This window comes from Gorilla gorilla, chromosome 1 (genome assembly GCF_029281585.2).
Source record: "Gorilla gorilla gorilla isolate KB3781 chromosome 1, NHGRI_mGorGor1-v2.1_pri, whole genome shotgun sequence".
Taxonomy (NCBI): Eukaryota; Metazoa; Chordata; class Mammalia; order Primates; family Hominidae; genus Gorilla; species Gorilla gorilla.
The window spans coordinates 28,991,080-28,997,079 of NC_073224.2; the positions used below are offsets into that span (position 1 = coordinate 28,991,080).

General features: G+C 60.5%; 1 pseudogene; it reads right to left on the reverse strand.

Moving 5' to 3' along the window:
* The window catches only part of LOC115932817 (protein Wnt-3a-like), a 52,415-nt pseudogene extending 51,049 nt beyond the window's left edge, over nt 1–1,366 (reverse strand).
* Between the last annotated feature and the right edge of the window lie 4,634 nt (nt 1,367–6,000).

The following is a 6,000-nucleotide window of genomic DNA, read 5'->3' on the forward strand; positions in this document are numbered from 1 at the left end:
GAGCCCCCGCTCCTGAACCATCTCGAAGAGAAAAATTATTATCGGATTAGATGTACCTCGGCTCGCTGGGTCTCCCCCCTTCCCCTCGGCGTAATTATTATAATTCCAGGCTGCCGTCGGAGAAGGATGGGGGGAGTGTGCATGCTTGTGGGGAGGTTTCTCTCCAACTGTGGGTCCTACCAGCGCTGCACCCGGCCCTGCGCGCCCACATTCCTCCCACTTGTGTTCCTCAATCTTGGGCATCTCAGAGCGCCCTTAATTCGGAACTGGGGTGATCCTTGCTTGGTGAGGGCTCTGAGGGACCACAAGCTCTGGCGAAAGTGTGGCCACCGTTCCCCCTCCCACAGGATATGTGCAGTGGAGGTGGGAGGCCTGAGAGAGACCTTTCGGGACCCTTCCTTTGGTTTATCTGCACTTCCATCGCCAGGCTGGGGAGGGTCTCACGGAACGCGCCTTTTCTGGTGTGGAGGGCGCAGCACAGCGCTTTCTGATTGAGGGTCCTGGAGCCCCTCACACCCCGTGCTTAACTCACCCTTAACTCTCTCCACAGCAGCCCCTCATTGCCAGGTGGACCCATGCGGAGGGCTCGCAGAGAGGGCCCCTGGAAACCCCCGTGCCCGGACTGCGGCGGGGAGGCGCGCGGGGCCCAGGGCCGGCCCCCAGTGCGCCCCGCCGCCGGCTCTGCGCCACTCCCCGCCGGGTCCCAGCTTTCTTTACGTAACCACGCTGCTCCGAGCTGTTCAGTCTTGTCTCATCGACTTTGTTTTAAAACGTGTGTGTGTGTGTGTGTGTGTGTGTGTGTGTGTAAGATACGGTTTTTGAGGAAAGTCTCCGGCGAATTCTCTCTCGCTGGCCCTCTTCCCTCGCCTGTCCCCTGGCCTCGAGCTGCCTGTCCCCTCGGTGACCGTGCGTGCCGACCTTCTTTCAGCCTCTCCCCAGCCCACTGCTCGCCCTGTCCGACGCCAGGGGCAGCTAGGACCTCCGCAACCTCCCCTACTCCCCCGCTCGGGAATCAATGTCTCCGGAAGCTCCGCCACCCACGCGTCCCAGCGGCCTGAACAGGTCCAAAGTGGCCGTCAAGGAAAACCAACCGCCCGCGGCCCGCACGCGGGGCTGGAGCAGAAGGGCGCGGGCTCGGGCCACCGCGGGGTCCCTGCCCGAGGGGGCCGTCTGCTGCGGGCGCGGCGCACAGGGGCAGGGGCGAACGCGAGGAGGCTCACTCACCACCAGATCGGGTAGCTGCCCAGAGCCTGCTTCAGGCTGCAGAGGAGTAAGAAGTATCCGAGTGGGGCCATCGCCGCGCGAGAGGGCGCGGAGGGCCGGGAGTCCGCCCCGAGAGCGTGAGCGCCGGCGGGGGCCGGGCCCTGGGAGCTGGCGCGGCGGCGTCGCTGGGCCCTCCTGCGGCCGCGGGTGCGCGGTTGTGCGCGGGCTCCGAGGGCGGCGCTGCGCCAGGTGGGCCGGCGGCCGGGCTGCGGGCCGAGGCCCGGGGCGGCGCGGGGCGGCGGGGGCGGGGCAGCGCCGCGGGGGGCGCCCGCCGGGGCCCGGGCCCGGGCGGGGCAGGCAGGGGCAGGCGGGGCCCTGGGAGCCCGAACCGCGGCGGCGGCGTTGGCCCCCGCCTGCTGCCGTGGGTGCCGGTGTGTCTGAGGACGTGCTGGTGTGCGGGCCCCCAGGTGTGCGCGGCGCGCTGGGGTGCGCCAGATGGGCAGGCGGCCGGCCCGGGGCTGCGCGATCCTCAGGCGCCCTCCTGGAGCTCCCGGGCCGCGTCCTGGGTTTCCAGCCCCGCGCGCCCTGCGCTCACGGTGGGACCCGCAGTCCCCCTCTCGCTCCTGGTCTATGGCGAGCTCCGTCTCTTGCCCCCGAGGTGGCTGGGCTAGGGCTCCCCTTCATCCATCGACCTTCTCGGGGCGGGGGTTTGGGGAGGGAGCGGACGGTTGTCGGGTGCACGTCCTTTGGCCCCGTCTGCCTGCGGCCGGACTCCTTCCGCTGAGACCAGGGCTGCCCGCGCCTTCGGCGGATAGAAAGGGTCCGGGATGGGTGCAGCCTGCAATGGGGACAGCGGCCAGGTGGACCTCCAAGGTGCAGCCACGCGTCTGTGGGTCACAGTTGGGGACGAGTGGGACTCTCTCTGTGGCGCAGGGATTGACCCCTCCATTTTTCTCCCCATCACTCCACCAGGGAAGAGAACAGTGGAAGCCCCTGACGCGATGGGACGGTGGGGAAGCGCAGTGCTGCCCCCAGGTTCTGGGACCACCAACCTCCAGGTCTGCCCAGAGCTATGCAGCCTGTTCCGACAGAGGGATTTCTGACTGTTTAGTTAAGCTTTAGGAGTTTGCTGATGGAGAGGGGAAGACCTGAGAGGGAAAGTGACTTGCCCAAGGTCACCCAGTGACCAGTCAACTCTCCAGCTCCCAGTCATTTGCATATCCATGTGTTGCCCCGGGAGCCGCCTGGGGAGATTGTAATTTGCAGAGGGGAAGTGTCCCCAGCCTCCCCCGGGGGACCTGATAACTGGGATGGTTAAGAGGCACTCTCCCACCGCGGCTGGTCCTCCTGCAGTCACACTGTGACCTAAGCTCAGCAGGAATCTTGGTTACCGCGTTGGAATTGAGGAAGGAGGCTCCGGGAGCTTCTGAGAGCTCCAAGCAACTCCAGACTCATCCGTGGTGTGTTCTCTGGGGATACTGCACTGCCCAGCCTGCGGGCTAGGCCTCCTGTGCGGCTGCAGAGTTGCGGGCGGGAGGTGCATGGAGAGGCAGAGATGGGCATGTGGCCACTTCTGTGCAGCTTCTCAGGGAGGGGGTGGCTGAGACGTCCCCAGGTGTGTCACTGGCTGGCTGATGGAGGCAGCTGCTTCCCACAGTGTGCCCCACTCACAACTTGGTTCTGCGTTTGCAGAGGGAGCCTGTGGTCCTGTGGACACCGGCCCTAGGGGTCACCTGGTGACTATGTCAGGAGTCCTGAATTCAGAGTGACAGCCATTCTCTTTGAAAAAAGTTCCCTTTGCTCCTCACTACCTTGGGAATCCAGTTTCCGCTACGCATGCCCGGCCGCCCACCCGCTTCTCCCAGGCGCTGCGGGGCCCCCACCCTCAGAGGGAAAGAGGGAAGAGCTCTGGAATGAAGCGGCGGTGGGGGCAGGGAGGGGGAGGGGAGGAGCGTGTTTGTGCTCCTCTGGACTTGGCCTTGCAGCAAAAATCCCACCCAGTTGTGGTGCTGCGGAAAACCTGGGCTGCAGGTGGGGTGGGCGCCTGAGCCCAGCCTGAGGCACGCAGACTCTTGTTACCCCCACCTCCCCAGAAATGAGGCTCGGGGATTAGAGCTCCCTAGAGGATGCCAGCTCTGCCCACCGACAGGATGGGCCTCGTGACCTCACTGAAGGGGGCAGGTGAGCGCAGCCCGCTCAGTCCTGCCCTCTTGCCCCTTGGTTTCCCAAACCCTCCTCCTGGCTGCTTTCTTCTCCCCCATCAGGCCCCATCCTCTGCCCGTGCCACCTGGGTAGTGGACACACTGAGATCCGGCCGCTTCCCAGGCTGCAGAAGATGAAGGGAGGAGCAGACTCCGAGGCCCCAGGCAGGAGCTCAGCCTGCCCAGGCCAGGCTCTCAAGCGAGGGCTCCTGTTTCTGAAGACTCTGGATACCAGGGAGCCAGGGTAGGCTGCATGGAGGAATGAGCGGAGGCTTCTGGAACTAGCTCCTCGGTACCTGCCTGTACCACGTGGGGCTCCTCCTTCCCTCTGTGAGCCTCCTGAGAGCCTCGGCTCCTGAGCAGCCAAGTCAGTGGGGCTGGGCTGGGGTGGGGTGGAGAGCAGAGCGGGAGAGCAAGGGTGGGACCCCAGCTGGGTGTCAGGGGCCTGAGGGGCTGCTCCTGAGTGTCTTCCAGGCTCGGGTGATGTTGCCTACAGCACCTCTTGTCCCTTGCTTGGGGTGCAGAAGAAGGTGAGGGGCCTCCCTGGAAGCGCCCTCTGCTGTTGCCTAAAGGGAGCTGTCCCTGACCAGTCTGTCAAGGTCTATGTCCCCACCTGTGCATTGCGCTGGGGACTGGGATGGCGTAGGTCGAGGTCAAGGCATAGGGCAGGCTCCTGGGGGCATGCCGGGTGGGTGCTGAACGGTGACTGAGACCCGGCCCTGTCTCCACAGACCTCCTTGTTGGCCAGGACACAGACCCACATTCCAACACTTGGAACGGGGAGGTGGGTGAGACCTTTGCAAGCCAGCGTCAGGAAAGGGCTAATGGTCCTCAGAGAGGGCACGTGTGAGAAGGCCTGACAACCGGGCAGCTCTGGAGCTAAGCTCTGAGCAGCCAGCCATGTGTTTGATAAAACAAAACTCCCCATGTATGGATGGTGCTGGAGGGAACATCATTTCTGGCCTGCTGGAGGGCCCAGGGAGTGTGCTCCCTCCTTCCAGAATAGGCCCCCAGGCGAGAGGAGGCACTGCCCACCCCGGAAGCTCTGTAAGACACCTGCTTGGGTGGGGTAAGCCAGGTGGGAGGGGCATCTCTGATGGACAGTTTGCTGTGTGAGGTAGTGGGTTCCCTGTCTACAGCGGGTGTGAGTCCCTGTTATGGGTGGGGCAAGCCAGGATTTCAGACACTAACTGGTCATCTTTTGCTTCCTTTTTTTCTCATTTGAGCAAAAATAAGTTGGGGGAAAACGGGGAAGGGGTTTGGGCAGACAGAGTTCAAGGCTCTGGGGGCTTTCTGGCTGAGGGACCCTGGAAGGAACAGCAGCAGGACAGGGTAGGGGTCCAGGGTCAGAAGACGGAGTGCCCCTCCACAGTCAGTTCCATTGGAACTTGGTCCCTTCTAGAAGCTTCCCTGACCTTCCTTGTGGGGGTCACTCTTTGGATGCCTTCTCCATAAGCAGTGGGTTCTTGAGATCAAAACTTTCAATTGGCCAGGTGTGATGGTGCACACCTGTAATCCCGGCACTTTGGGAGGCCAAGATGGGAGGATCATCTGGGCTGAGGAGTTCAAGGCTGCAGTGAGCTATGATTGCATCACTGCCCTCTAACCTGGGTGATAGAGTGAGACCCTGACTCTAAATTAAATTAAATTAAATTAAATTAAATTAAATTAATCAAGAAAACAACTTATAGTCATTCTTTGCCCAGCTCCTCAGGCTAAAATAAATACCTAAGAGCTTTGTTTATTAAGTAATTAGGTCCAACCACTTAATGATCAGTAGCTATTTGAAAAAAAATCATATCAGTTAAAAATAAATGAATCATATTTTTATTTCATCCTCACATAACTGCAGTTACTGGCCCTCCGGAAGCAACACTCTCACTTCTTGTTCAAGGTCCTGGCTCTCAGGCCATACAAGGTGATGTTCATACAGGACAGGTGACCCTCAAACAACACAGGTTTGCACTGTGTGGGTCACTTATACATGGATTTCTCCTGCCTCTGCCACCCTGACACAGCAAGACCAAGCCCCGCTTCTGTCTTCCTCCTCAGCCACTCAATATGAAGACCACTAGGATGAAGACCTTTATGAGGACCCACTGCCGCCTCATGAACTGTGAGTCTGGCTTCTTTTCTAGGTTTTCTGAGCAGGAATTTCCTTTCTCCAGCTGAGTTTATTGTAGGAACACGGGGGATAACACATGTGGCATGCAGCGTATGTCCTGACTGACTGTGCGTGGGATCAGCAAGGCTTCTGGTCAACAGGAGGCTGTTAGTAGTTTCGTTTTCAGGGAGTCAAAAGTTATACTCAAGTTTTTGACTTTGTAGGGGGTTGGTGCCCCTAACCCCCATGTTGTCCAAGACTCAATTGTACTTTCTTTAAAACAAATTTTTTTTGCAGGGACGAGGGCCTTACCATGTTGCCCAGGCAGGTCTTGAACTCCTGGGCTCAAGTGATCCTCCCACTTTGGCCTCCCAAAGAGCTAGGATTACAGGCATGATATTCTGCAACACCCTGGGAATTTGCTGTGGCGTCCCAGGGTGCCTTAGCACACAGTTTGGGAACTGCAGCTGGAAAAACAGCAGCCAGGGCTGG